General features: G+C 42.6%; 1 protein-coding gene across 2 annotated transcripts in view; it reads left to right on the forward strand.

The window, feature by feature from the left end:
• KCNAB1 (potassium voltage-gated channel subfamily A regulatory beta subunit 1) overlaps positions 1-15,044 on the forward strand; it is a 311,123-nt gene that overhangs the window by 136,344 nt on the left and 159,735 nt on the right. The window lies entirely within an intron of this gene.

Below are 15,044 nucleotides of genomic sequence, written 5' to 3' on the forward strand. Positions count from 1 at the left end.
TGGTGACAAAAGGGAGGTAAACTACTCTAGGATTGGGAGGCATAAATGGAATTAAAACATTCAATGGGAAAAGCTGATGACTGTAAATTGCCTCACCTGTCCTCTTAACCCAAGGGAAAGCTCCAAAAGATGTTCATTCAGCTCTTCACATGGGGCCTCCTTGTGGACAAACCTCAGTGTCTGGACATATTCCTATTCTCCAGTCTCCTGGGCTCCATGCCTTGAGGTTGCCCTAGGAGCACATCTAACTGCTCCTCCCCTTATCCCTGTGACACACTGTTCATTTCCCAGTTCTGAGCTAGCCAGCCTGGCCTGCACACCCAGAGAACCCTTTAAAAATATCCCTGGCCAGAGCCTCATACCCAGAGATTCCCATGTGACTGGTCTGAGGGAGAGCCTGAGTACTAGAGTTTTTGAGAGTTCCCAGGTATTCCTGATGAACAGCCAGGGCCGAGCAACCCTGGTACTGCCTGATGCTACAGGGGGACTTCAGGAGGGAGGTCCAGGGGTCTGGGCCTCCAGATCAGCTCTCTTCAAGGTGTTCTTGCCACTCTGAGGAGCATGAGGAGAATTCCCCTTGATCACATGGTTGGGAGCTGGGCAATCAGACACACAGAGACTTTTCCCAAAGACAAATCATGAGTTAATTAGAGTCGGTACAGTTTACATACACATTAAGGAAGAAAACTTGTATCTGCAACATAATCTGCACAGTTCCCTTCATTTTTACAGAGTTATGTTTGCCTCTCAACATCCACTCCCTTACTCAAACTCTACCTTTCAGGTGGTGAACTTAGATCTTCCTGCATAAAATAAGGTCCAAATGCAGAGCTCCCTAGCTGCCACAGCTTTGAAATGTCTCCTTTAAACTTTAACATGCACATGAATCACCTGAGGTTTCTTGTTAAAATGCAGGTCCTGATTCAGTAGGTCTGGGGAGGGGCACAGGTTCTGAATTCCAGCTAGCTCCCAGGTGATGCGGATGCTGCTGGTCCATCTGTGTATGGGTCTAAGATCAGACCAGCTTCTGGCCACAGATCCCTTACATGATGACTCTAAGCAGGCAAGGAGCCATGTGGGGGTTTATGATGACTCCATGAAGTCTACCCTCAGACCTGGGGTCAAAGGGGAGGGTGCAGCCAGCTTTCCTGGCTATAGGGAAGCTTCATCCAGCAAATTGGCCTCCCGGGCAAGGGTCCTTTCAGCATCCTCGGCTTGTGGAAGGGCGTGGGACTTGTTGGAATGTCATCAGTTGGTTCTTGCTCTAGCTAAGACCTTCACTCCTTGGTTCCCCTCGGCTGACTGACTTCAATGCTTGTTCTGATGGCCTCAAGGGCACGGTAATTTAAGCATGAGAGTCTTTAGGATAAAAGAATTGAATAAGCTCAGGGAGCAATCACCAGTGAGTATACAAAAAAGCTACGTATTTATAGCAACACCAAACAGCTAATTTACTTAAATATATAAATCAAGAAATGTCAAGAAGCCATAGAAAACAAAGAGCTTCTAAGTGGAAAAATGTATACTGCCTCTTCCCGAAGTATGAAGATCTGCTCTGATATATTCAGCTTCCTCTTGATGTTTTTTTTAACAGTTAATGCCCTGGCTGAGGTACTACATAATTACTTTCCTACTCAATAATTTGTGAGCACCTATGTTGTGTCTTGAATTGATCTGATCTTTGATAGTCAATCAGCCTCCTGCTCTTAGAATGGCCTCAAGATAGCCATCTAAAACTCCTTTTTGTCAGAGAGATCTATGTCATTGTTGCTTAAGTTTAGCTCTTTCTGGTTAACTTCTTAATGGGGTCATTTATTTGAACCACAAATAATATTAGGATTTTTTACAAAGGCGGCCATTTTCCTTAGTAAAAATCAATCTCTGCACCCTAAAGTTGAAAAGGGAGGGAAATTCACCTTGTAGAAAAGGCCAAACTTCTCAGCCCTGATTGTTCTCTGTTCTCTACTCCCCTGCCGAGCCCCACATGCTCCTCCTGGAAGCTCTCAGCAGCTGCCATTGACTGGCCGGCTCTGCCACCAGGTCTTAGATGCTGGGTGCTCCCTCTTCACATTCTTGCCTCATGTGGAACCAAGGGTATACCTACAACCGGCTTAGCAGCCTAGCTAAGAATATGGGAATATTTAAACAAACCTTTACTAAAGACCAGGGCAGTGAACCTCAGTTGGAGGGCCCATTTAAGATCAGATAATAGGGTCCTAATCCCAAAGACTTTGCTTTACTACCTCTGGGATAACTGTGGGTGATTCTAATCTGGTCCATGGACTACACTTTGAGACATACCAGTTTACAGATAAAACATACAGATGAAGGAAATAAGCTGAGAGAATAACAGTATAAAACAAAGAGTTATCAGGTTGCACATGCATGCTCCGAGGCTCTGAGAGCCTGTCGCGTCCTGTCTCCAGGTCTGCCTCTCTGCTCTCTTCTAATTCTAGACCCAGGGGTGAGATCCAGAAACAGAAAGGTTGCTTCCAAGTTCACACAACGATTGAAAAGGAAACAAGAAGTTTTCTGTCTAAACTTTTGCTTCTCCCACCTTATTTTACGTGCCACTCCCAAATATTCCCCATCCTCCATGGTGAAACGGAAAGCTACCTCTGAGGCACATATGCTGTGGCACCCCAGAAAGATAGCTCCTTCCTCCTGGAGGTCGCATTCTAAGCAGGCTAAACAAACTAAAATCAAATTGTTCCTAGGCAGGCATTCTCTCCCATAATAAAAAATAAGCTGTCTGAAATCTTTTCTGTAATGAGAGATATAAATAAATATCATAATGTGTTTTCAGCAGCCAGTGGATCAGATTCAGAAGGCTTTGCAATTCTCTTTTTCTTAGTGACAAAAGGGAAAAACTAATCACTGTGTCAGTAATGTCTGTTTGGGGGCTAAAGAAATAGATTGATATTTTAGAAATAAGAGTATCAGTTTTAATGTCGCTTTCTAATTTAGTTACGTTTTTTATTATAGTCCTTAATTCTCTAAGTTTATCATGTAATTGAAAATGAAATAGTCTTTGTTCAAGTGTAACCTTAACACGAGGAAAAAAATGCAAGTTTACTGAAACTCAAGAACCCTGGGATATGAGATCATGAAGCTTGAATTGAAAGCAAGTTGGTGGATTTGCGGCACGGTATCGCCATGGTTAAAACTTTATGTTATGACCTACAAAACAAAGATGTTTTAGACGGAGCATGTTCCATTTGAGATCCCTGGACGTGGATAATGGAAATGTGAAAAGTTGTATTAGTACATTTTGCTGGAACAAACTCTGTTAGAAGCGGGGTTGATATGCTGGCCCTCCTGCTGAGTCGAGGCTTTAACCATTAGTTGCTGAATAGTGGGGACAGGCAGAGGGACAGGTCAGTAGATGGGACTGTGGTGGTTGAGGTACTTGGGGAGAGCTTGAGGCAGGAACTCTTTACCAACTGATTTAGAAGCACAGTGTTGGAATATTGTCTACCTTAATTGGAACAGGAACAAAGGGATGGATAATCATCAATTACGGCCTCCACATGAAAGAAGGAAAGGAAAAAATACAAGGAAAAGAAAAAGGAAAAAAAATGAAGAGGATGTCTTGTTCTGGGCAGCCGAATAGCATCTCACCATAGTGCTACCTGAATTTATACAAACCAAATATGGCTAAGCCGAATTTTGGGAGCCATCTCATTGTTCTGAGGAACAAATGAGAGGGGTGCTATCTTAAATGAATGTTAAGCTTTTACCCTACCTGAAGTCACGGCAATGGATTTCGTCCTGTCACGGTCTGATACACACATTTCCTAAGTTGATGTAATAGTTATTTGCATGGTCAGGAGTAGTCACTAGCAAGAAGTTCATACAGCAGACACAGAAAGGGGAATAACAGATCAACTACAGTTTAAGCTCTAATTTCATTATTTTTGAACTGGTAGGAGAGAAACTCAGAGGAAATGTTAATTTGTAGTGTATGAAGTGTTGATGTATATGTGGTCTATGATGAATTATGGTCACATGAATGTCTGTGAAGAAATCAATGAGCAGCAACAGCACCTCTCCAAACAAATAAGGAACAGCTACATTTCACTGAGGAGAGTGGGGCCTGGTGGTAAAAGGCATGGAGTTTGTGCTTAACCAAGATTTCAGTTTCAGCCATGATATCGTCTCTTAAATGCTTTATAATCAGGCGAAATCTTACTAAGTATCAATTTTTCATTCTAAAAAAGCAGGTTTAATAAGCCTCAGGGTTGGTATGAGGATTCAGTGAAATAATATATGTAAGTTATCTTATTCATGATAAATGATCATCTAATGCTAGATATGATAATCATCAAAAATTAAGTAGTCAAATATGAAGGAGTCTAGGAAAAAGGCAGAAGTTGGTTAATGTTATGAAACACTATTTTTTCAGTTATAAGCCTTACATTACTTCAGATGATTTTCAGACATTTGCCCACCTGGTTCTGTTCTTGTCAGCATGCCATTGTCTAAAAATTTACAAGTAATCAGAGTGATAGAATAAACTCAGTTCTTTTACTAAACTAGTCAAAAGACAGAACAAGGGGTGGGAGAGAGAAATGAAGGACAAGAAGAACCTTGCCCTGGCTGGTGTGGCTCATGGATTGAGTGCTGGCCTCAAACCAAAAGCTGCTCGTTCAGTTCCCAGCCAGGGCCCATGCCTGGATTGCTGATCAGGTCCCTAGTTGGGGGCGTACAAGAGGCAACACACCTATTGATGTTTCTCTCCCTTTCTTTCTCTCTCCCTTCTCCTCTCTAAAAGTAAATAAATAAAATCTTTAAAAAAAATAACCTAAATGATATTTTGTTTTCAGAGCCTATGTGGCATAAATATTTAAAGAAAAATAATCCTAAAGAAAGAAACATATTAATTAATGTTTTATTCATAAGATTTTTAAAAAGTATCACAAATTGTAATACATTTAAAAGACAGAAAAGAAAATTTCTAAGTTTAGCCTCAAGTACCAGGTAAAATATATGATTTAATATTTGGAAACTATAGAGACAAGAGGAACAGGGCACCTAGTGCTAAAAGAGTCCCAGGAGAAATGAGATCACAGGTCACATTAAATTAAACTGGAAATGTAGTTTTCTACCCTGGGAATCAGGTCTGACAGGTGTGTGGGAGCCCTGCTGCTTGCTGTTTGAGCGAAAGGTCACTGTTCCGGGTCAGAGCTCTCGGCAGACTTCTTAAGGCTCTGAAAAGACACCTCTGTCTTCCATGGATTTGTCATCAAGGAGACCCTGATTCATCGGAAGAAGCTAGGGAATCAGTAGGATTGGACAGGTTTGTTTCTTAGTATTAGAAACTGATCCACCAGTGAGCACATTATGTACAGCATTGTATTGCTTCTGTGAGGTCAGTCAAAACAGCCCTTAAAGAATTGGGAAATTTTCTGCTGTAAGCAGCGCTTTCCTAGGCTTACGTAACTAATGAGAGAGCCTTTCCATCATTTCTAAGTGGTATTTTTCTTCCAAACACGATTTCCTAGCTCTTCAAAATTGTGACCTTTAAATTTTCTCACAAGTCACATCTTTGTATACTTTAAACTACCTTGGTGCTTCTGTGAGATTTCATGGGAAATTCTCAAAATGTGTGCAGTTTGGATTCAAAAGGGCAGAGTCAATGAAATACGAAACAGAGGGATCAGTTAGGAGGATTCTGACTCATTCTTCATTCATTTTGTCTTTTATGCAGGTAGTTTATATGGACCATTTATCTCCCAAGGACAGGATGTTGCTTTAGACATTGGGGAGACAAAAGAATGGGGCACACATGGCACAGGAAAACAAAACAAACACATTAGTAAAAGAATGTAGGGAGGGATGTGTTCTAAAAGAAAAAGAAAAGAAACCAGAGGTTGAGATAAAAAGTCATAAGAGGAGACCTGTTTTATAAGATAAAGTGATCAGGGTGGGCTCTCTGAAGTTGTGACATTTAAACTGAGAAACAAAAATGAGGAGGTAGTTAAGAGCGGGTGGTAAAGCATTGCGACAGCGAGAGCAGTGTATGCAAAGACCATGGGTTGGGAAAGAACTCGGTTTGGGAGAATGACGTAGAGGCGTGTGGGAGAGGAGCCACAGCGCACACGGCGCTGTTACAGCAGCCCAGGCAAGGATGCTACTGGTCAGGTTAGGGTGGTAGCCGCAGAGATGCAGGGCAAAGCCAAGCTCCCTGTTTCAGCACCAGTTTGTTTTTTCTAATGAGGAAAAGATAGTGTCCTTGAGACAATTGTTGGTGACCTGGTACCCCACTACTTCCACTTGAACTTCTCCAGCTTTTTGCCTTTGTTTTTTGTCCATTTTCATTTGCTACCGAGTTTTCTCCTCTCTGCAGTTTCTTTGTCTCCTTGTTCTAGACTGAGCCCCAGTGGTGTCGGCTCAAACAATTTCTGTTTTTCTCTTAGGTCAAGACAGGGATCGTTTGGAATGTTGCTCATTTTTTTCAAACTTTTTCAAAATGCTGAGCTCAATGTTCTGTCCTACATGTGTCAATACTTGGGTGCTTATTTTTATATTGTTATTTTTATATTATCGTTACCTGTGACTGCCACCATTTCATTCTGAAAATCCTTAGTGGACAGTCACCATGTTGACGTAACTAAACTTTGGTTCAGGGCTGAGCACACCTCAATGCAAGTGTTGTTTTTGTTTTCAGTAAATGAGATAAAAAGCTGAATTGATCAAAGAGGTCAGTTATGAAAGGTAATTTGCTTCATGGGGAAAAATATTCTTCTTGGGAAAGGCGTGCTCTTAACACTTTTAGATTTTTGTTTGTAGAGCGTTTACTTGAGAAGGTTGAGTGAGGAAAACTGAATTCTGAATTGCTTTGTAGCCATTGCCTCCTAAAGATGAGCAATAAAAATAAAACCTTTCAGAAGTTAAGACAGAAGTCCATGAAGATTCATGGGCTGTTTCATCAAAATTTTCAGAAAAATGCAGTCAGTGCCAGAGACTCTGTGTCACAAATGCCACTAAGGAATTCAATAAGACCTGGTCGAATGAGAGAATTCCTAGTACCTGCCGGGTCCCTGGCACAGGCGGATGTGGTGGGGGTTGCCGGGGGCGGTGTTGACAGACACAACCTCACCCAGCTTGGGGGAGCCAGAGGCAGGGACTCTGCTTTGGGGACACTGTGTTAAAGGTTCTGTGAGAGAGATCCCTGGGGGCCACCGAAGGCTCTGAGTGAGTGAATGGAACCCGATAAACAGATTAATAGGTCAGGAGGTGGAGGAACAACGTGTTTTTAATCATCCAGGATGGAAAGGAAATCAAAACCTGCACTAATGTGGAAGCTCTCATAAGAGAAGTCTCTGAAGTTCTTTAAGAAATCTCAGAGCAGACACAACAATGCTCTTGTTATTCTCCTAGTTGGCAACACTGAGCTTATCTTGTGAGCTGGGGAAGGTAAGCCAAGAAAACAAACAGAATCCTATCGAAAAGAAGAGTCGGGGCTAAGCAGACAGCTCTGTGACAAAGGAAGGTTCTACGTCATGGAGCGCGTGGGCTTCTCAGGAAGAGGCAACGGAGGTGATGGAGACCGGCAGGAACAGATGTCGGTTTTCTGTTCCTGCTGCGTGGTGTGTGGGGCGCGCTCCAATCTCTCAGCAGCCCCCTGACGTTAATCAAACTGCAGTTTATCTCTAATTTAGCATTTACTGTATCTTACTCTTCACTGCCACCTCGTTTCCTTTTACTTTTTAGTCCTCATTTGGGGTCCAGTTGGTAGGACAAACATCTGGACTCACAGAGAATTTGTTTCAGCCCGTTGCAAGGCGGAGGGGTCGGGGGAGGGGGTTATGGCAGAAGCTCCCCTTGCTTCCTAACTCCTCTCATCTGCCCTCCTGATGGGTGGGAGGCTGGGAGATGAGTAAGAGTCTCACCTCACCCCTTGAGCTGTGCAAGACCTGCGATATTCTTTTCATCTCTGTATCTGAGATTAATTTTATTTTGCTGTTCATTCCAGTGGGAGTGTGAACCAATCTCATACAATTTAGGGCCTTTCCCTGCCTTTCTTCTGGGTCTGTGCCTCTGTCCTGGGGGACCGGGTCAATGCCATGAGTGTGAGCTGGGCTGCCCTCCCTCCCAGTTCAGCCTAGAGTCCCTATCCATGCAGGTCCTGCCCTACCTTCTCCCAACATGGGGGCCTGCTCAGGCTGGTCTGCTGCTCTCTCCAGCCCAGGGCATGTTCTATGGCTCCCTGCACAGCACTGGGACTCCAAGGATCTCTGTGAAGCTGGCTAGGGCTCACCTGCCAGGCTTCCTACACAGCCACTTCAACGCAAGTCCACAGTGAAGGTCAGGGAACTGGGGCTGAGGGGACATTGCTGCCTCCAGGGGCCATGCTTCTGCCCTCAGACTCACTGTCCTGGATTTATCTAGGGGATCCACCAATAATGGCTTTTGGGGACTCACATCAAAATCTGGTTCTCTTCCTCCTCTCTCAGAGACTGCTGTTGTCCACAGGTTGGAAGGATATGGGCTATGCCTGATCACAGATTCTTCCAAAGCTGTTATTTATGTGGAGTCCTTTCTCTTCACTGAAGTTGAGCATCTGTGTCCTAAGAGGAGCATCTAAGCTCCTCTTAGGGGATGGTCATGGGGGGAAGGGTGGTTCAGGGAGCAGGAAACATAAGAGAAATATGCTTCAGTGAATATGTCACCATCCCATGTCCTTGCAGAGTTCACACAGTTGAAAAGGAGCTCAGCGTTCACCCACTCCAAGTCATCACCAAGGTTTAGACCTTTCTACAGCACCAAACACTTTAGTGGCAGGAACCACACTGGACCCTGGCAGTCTTCTCTTTACCGAGCTTCCCGGTAACATCCACAAGGTGGCTGGGCTCTGCCCTCAGGGTCACACTCAGCGGACCTACTTATCCCATCTTCCTTTGATGCTCCTGGCTGTCCAGGCCCCAGGTGAGCTGCCTGAAAAAGAAAAACCCCACCCACAGCAGAAAGGCCTTGGCCAGTCCTGAGCAGGGAAAGACCACAGCCCCAAACTCCCCACCCCAGAACCGAGCTGCCCGCTTCCTGCTGTCCTCTCTGCTCTCTGACAAGCTTCTGTCTCAAGGCTTCCCCACAGGCACCTCACCACTGTGGGAGGTGGGAGCCCAGCCTGGGACGGCCTCGGTGCTGATGGGCAGGCAGAGTGTCTCAGCCAGTGCAGCAGAGGCACGGGCTTGCCCCCAGCGGTCTAGGCCAGTAGGTCTGGCATTCCACACTCACATGTTTGACTGAAGCTCCTGAAATGATTTCAGTGCATACCCAAGGGGAGAATTCTGCTCGGAGCAGTTGTTAAGCTGTTCATCAAATATAAAATTAATTAGAAGAGGAGGTAAAATCTGTCAATGGAGTGACCATTCTTCAGGCGGTCAGCTGTTGAGTCTCAGTGTTCTATCAGCTTGAGTTTCTGTTCTTTCACAGATGCCTATTCCCTTCCCCGTTCCTCTCTCCTTTTGTCCCTTTCTTCTTTCTTCTCTGTTTTCTTGGACATTTATTGAACTTTTGCTATGTGCCAGGCAGTGTACTAGGTGCCTAACATACAAGGATCAATCAGACTGGTCTCAAGGAGCTCACAGATGAGTGAATACATTATTATGATAAGTGTTGTAGGCTATATTAGCTGTCTATTACTTTGTAAAAAATTACTCCAAAATTTAGTGGCTTAAAGCCATATTTATTATCTCAAAGTTTCTGGGTCTCAGGCATCCAAGTGTGGCTCAGCTGGGTCCCCTGGCTCAGAGCATCTCATGAGCTAACAATGTGCTGGGCTGGGCAGCAGCCATCTCAAGGCTCAGCTTGGGGAAGATTTACCTCCAAACTCACTCATATTATGACTGGCAGGCTCCAACACAGGATGAATGGTTCCCTGCTGAACTGTTCCTTGTTGGTCAGAGGCCTCCCTCAGCTCCCCACTGCATGGGCCTCTCTGTAGAGCAGCTCACGTTGTGAAAGCTGGCTTTCATAGGAAACAGCGAGCAAGAGAACAAGAGAGGGAAGAGGGGGCCATGGTTGTTTTGTAACCTAGTCTTAGAAATGACATCCAATCACTTTCATCATATTCTATTTGTTAGAAGTTAGTCAGTGGATCCAGCCCACACTCAAAGGGAAGAGATTATACAAGGTATAAATACAGGAAAGCAAGGATCCCTGGGGGGTATGAAAGCATGCCTACCATGGAAGTGTTGTCATATGTCTTTTAAAACATTTAAGCCTCAAGTAACTGGCCCAAGCACAATAACTTCAAAAGATCAATTACCCTTAGGATGCAGTGAGGAAGGCAAGCGAGGAAACTTAAGGAGCATGAGGACAAAGCCCCAAAGATAGAATAAAGATGGTTTATTATTCCTGTTTCCCAACTTTGCCAAATGTTACATCTCAGTTTCTGTCTTCATTGGAGAATTGAGATAACCCTACCAATTCTGTTTAACTAAGCATATCCTTCCCACCCATCCCCTGAAAACACTAGTGTCAGTGACTCAAGCAGAGATTATTCAACCAAATACTCAATATTCAGTTCACTATCCATCCTATTTGGTTCCAGAAAAATAAAGGAACTACAACTTGCATTATACACATCTACTTTGACTCGGTATCTTTCGTATTTAAATTTCCAACCATCAATACTTGCAATTTTAAGGAGAATACTAGCTCACATATAATATCCAAATGAAAGATTTCCATTCAAGAATCTAGCCCATGAGTCTGGTTATTATTCGTGTATAGTGTCAGGGGAGGGGAAGATTGAAGGCATTCCTAACTGTCCGCCTTGGAATAATGCATTTGAGAAGTTGGTTGATATCTCATTGTCAGTCAGCTGTTTGAGCTATTTATAGGGGACTTATGTTTATTCTAAAAGATTAATAATGGATCACACAAATGGATTCTGCAGTGTAATTTGTTTAAGAGTTTTAAGAGTAGAGTCACACTTGTGCCATCATTTTTAAAGAAGCATATGCAGAATGGAAACACTAAATATTTTACACAGAATGCATGATTTATCAGCAAAGAATCTGCTCTTTTTATTCATATAAATTGCCAACATTGAAATGAGACCCACATCCTTAGATCCTAGCTCAGTCTCACCAGCATTAATGCAGTGGCCCTCAAAAACCCTCTGAGAGGTAGGTCACTGACTATGAGGCTGGGGAAAGGGGATGTACGTCCACACGGTCTGGCCAGCTCCCTCCATCGCAGTCAACGCTGCCTCGCCTTCCTGCCGAACAATCAGCCCTGCGTTATGTTGACCTACCTCAAAAGTCCTTGTTAATTGAAACACTGTATAGTAAATTAGAGTTTATAGTACAAATATAAAATAAAATCGTATTTACTCTGTAACTCAAAACTTAGAATTGTATTGGTAATTTTACCAAAGGGTAAAATTATGTCCATAATCAGAATTAGTTTAGGAGTATTCCACATACTGCATGTGATTTTTGATATTCGACTGCAGTCACATTTGGGGGATTCGGTTTTGGACCCTCAGAGCCTTGAAAATGTATGACATTTTACACTACAGAAAATGTGACCCCAAGTTAGAGACCACTGAGGAAGAAAAACATGGAAACCTGTCTTACTCTATCACTTACAGAGCAGTGAACGTGAGCATGACAATTTTCATTCTGCAAAACCAGTTTCCAGAGGAAACACATTAGGTAAGGCTAAGGTTGTAACCACACACAAAAAAAATAACCTCAATTCTGTCTTCATTTCAAAAATATGATAATTTACCCAAGAAGTCATTTAAAGATGTTCATATCATTCCTTTGACCACGGCAGGAGCCAGAATCATCAGCCCAAGTCGCTGATGGGACAATAGAGTCACAGAGGGGCTGGGTGGCAGCAGCAGTCAAGCACTAATTAAACCCAAGCTCTTTGATTTTTACTTGCGGCCCTTTGTAAACCCAAGAGGCGCCTATTTTTCAAATTTAGAAAGTAAGCAATTCTCATAGCTCCTTTCTCTCATGCAAATAACACAACAAAATGGAGCATGAGTCAAGTCTGCGATTAACTTGGAGATTTATCATCACTGGTCCCATAGGGTACATACATGTTAGGGTTCTAAGTGAACTGGCTGTACAAGTTTCAGAAATGTCTTTTACCAGTTTAGAAAAAAAGGGCTCAAAGACTAATATTTCTCTGGCTTTTCCAGCAATGATGAAATCCTTGAGATAGGACCAGGTTAGAGAGGGACTATGGTGTCAGAAGCAGGTCCCAAGAAGAATTCCTTTATCTAACAGCTCTATCTCCCCAAGTTACAGCAACAGGGAGCTCCCTGAACCGCCCACTCAATTGGCAGAATGCCTTAGGGTGTGTTGTGATGTGATGTGGTGGGTGTTTTATCTGAGATGGTGAAGTGGAAGAAACAGTCTGTATGGCTGAAGTCATGAAAAACGAGTGTACACATGAGCAGGTACCCCCACCCCCCACGGATACACACACACACCCTTGTTCTGAAGACCCTGGATTCTGTTATCAGGCTTGTATAAATGCATGCTGCCTCAATAAAAATGCTGAAAGTTCCCACAGTGAATCCTTTGGCTGGTCTGCAATGAATGGGAATGTAGAAGGAGAGACACAGGTAGGAAAGGAAGTCATAATAGTTGAGCTTCAGGGGGCAATATTGTTTTTAATGAGACCCTCATAATTCCATTTTTAGTTTTCTTTATGACAATGTAACATATCACAAACCTAGTGACTCTGTATTGGGTGTATTATAAGATTCTTACTGTTTTCTCTTCTATGCAATATCTCTTATTAAAGCATCATCAAAACTTACTTGGTACTCAGAATAGAGTTTGATATATTTTTAAGTATATTTTATTGATTATGTTATTATAGTTGTCCCAATTTTCCTCCATTTGCCACCCTCTGCCCAGTAACCCCCTTCTTTCCAGCAATCCTCCCCCGTAGTTCATGCTCATGGGTCATGCATATAAGTTCTTTGGCTTCTTCATTTCTTACACTATTCTTTACAGCCCCCTATCTAATTTGTACCTAACAATTATGCTTTTTAATCCCTGCACCTTTTCCCCCGTTCTCTCCCTTCCCCCTCCTGGCTAATAACCCTCCAAATAATCTCCATATTTATGATTCTGTTCTTGTTCTGATTGTTTGCTTAGTTTTTTGATTTAGTTGTTGATAGTTGTGAATTTATTGCCCTTTTAATGTTTATAATTTTGATATTCTTTTTCTTAAATAAGTTCCTGTAATATTTCATGTAATAATGTCTTCGTGATGAACTTCTTTAAATTTACCTTGTCTGGGAAGCACTTTATCTGTCCTTTGATTTTAAATGGTAGCTTTTCTGGATGGAATAATCTAGGTTGTATGTCCCTGGTTTTCATCACTTTGAGTACCTCTTGCCAGCCTGTTCTTGTCTGCAAAGTTTCTTTTGAGAAATCAGCTTATAGTCTTATGGGTACTCCTTTGTAGGTAATTTTCTGCTTTTCTCTTATCACTTTTAAGATTCTCTCTTTATCTTTTACCTTTGGCATTTCAATTATAATGTATCTTAGTGTGGTCCTCTTTGGGTCTGACTTGCTTAGGACTCTCTGTGCTTCCTAGATTTGTGTGTCTATTTCCTTCACCAAGTTAGGGAAGTTTTTTTTCATTATTTTTTCAAATAAGTTTTCAATTTCTTTTTTTCTTAAGTTTTCAATTTCTTGCTCTTCTTATTCTTCTTCTGGCATCCCTATGATTCAGATTTTGGCACCTTTAGAGATGTCCCAAAGTCTTCTTATACTATCCTCATTTTTTTGAATTTTTGTTTCTTCTTTCTATTCTGGTTGAATGTTTATTTCTTCCTTATGTTCCAAGTCATTGATTTGAATCCTGGCTTCCTTCTCTTCATTGTTGGTTCCCTGTAGATTTTTCTTTATTTCACTTAGTGTATGCTTCATTTCGTCCTTTATGTTGTTGCTATACTCAATGAGTTCTTTGAGCATCTTGATCACCAGAGTTTTGGACTATACATCTGATAGGTTGGCTATCTCTGTTTCATTTAGGTTTTTCTTTTTTCCTGGGGTTTTGTTCCGTTCTTTCATTTGGGCCGTATTTCTTTGCCTCCTCAGTTTGGCATCCTCTCTGTGTTAGTTTCTGTGTATTACCTAGAGCTACTTAACTTTGACTCCCTGTCTTAGTAGCTTGGCCTATTGTCAAATTGGCAATTTACAGTCTTGGTACACAATAAATTGTGTGGGGCGGAACCTTAGGTAATCACCAGGGTGGGGCAACCTGCTTCACTGCTTTGTGGCTCTGTGTTGGGGGAGGGCTCAGAGAGGGGATTTTGCTGTTGATTGGTTTCTGGGGGGTTGCCTGGCACTTGCCCCATTTCCAGTCATTTCACCCACTCCTAGTATGCGACTAGTGCCTTCCCAGCTGTTGCTCTTGTGTTGAATCCCAGAGTGCATGGGTTTATATACATTTTAAGACTCTGCAGGCCCTTTAAGCAGAGATTCCTGAAAGTCTGGCAGGATTCTTCCACCACCCCAACCTCCACTGGTTTTTACAGTCAGAAGTTATGAGGATTTATCTTCTAGGCACAGGAACCCTGGGCTGTGCCATCTGGTCTGGGGGTGGGATCACTCACTCCCAAGGTATCCCTCCCAGTTTTTATCCACCACAGGTGACTGTGGGACCGCTCTTCCCTGTTCCGCCACTGCCCCTCCGCACCACACCACTCCTCTCTGTCCATTTCCACATCTCCGCCCCTCTTACCTGTCTGGTTGAATGTGGCTTCTTTAAATCCTTGGTTGTTGGACTTCCATACTGTTCAATTTTCTGACAGTTGTGAGTATTATTTATTTTGAGCTTTAGTTGTAATTCTTTTTGTGGTTGTACGAGGAAGTGAAGCATGTCTATCTACTCCTCCATCTTGACTGGAAGTCCTGTTTGATATTTTTTAATTAATAAATTATAAGACATTTTAGGGCAGCACTATCAAGTAGAAATATAATGAAGCCACATATGTAATTTAAAATTTCCTAGTAGCTACATTAAAAATGTAAATTTAAAAAAAGCAGGTGAAA

Source organism: Pteronotus mesoamericanus, unplaced genomic scaffold (genome assembly GCF_021234165.1).
Source record: "Pteronotus mesoamericanus isolate MK-2021 breed Mesoamerican mustached bat unplaced genomic scaffold, CSHL_Meso_final contig_116, whole genome shotgun sequence".
Taxonomy (NCBI): domain Eukaryota; kingdom Metazoa; phylum Chordata; class Mammalia; order Chiroptera; family Mormoopidae; genus Pteronotus; species Pteronotus mesoamericanus.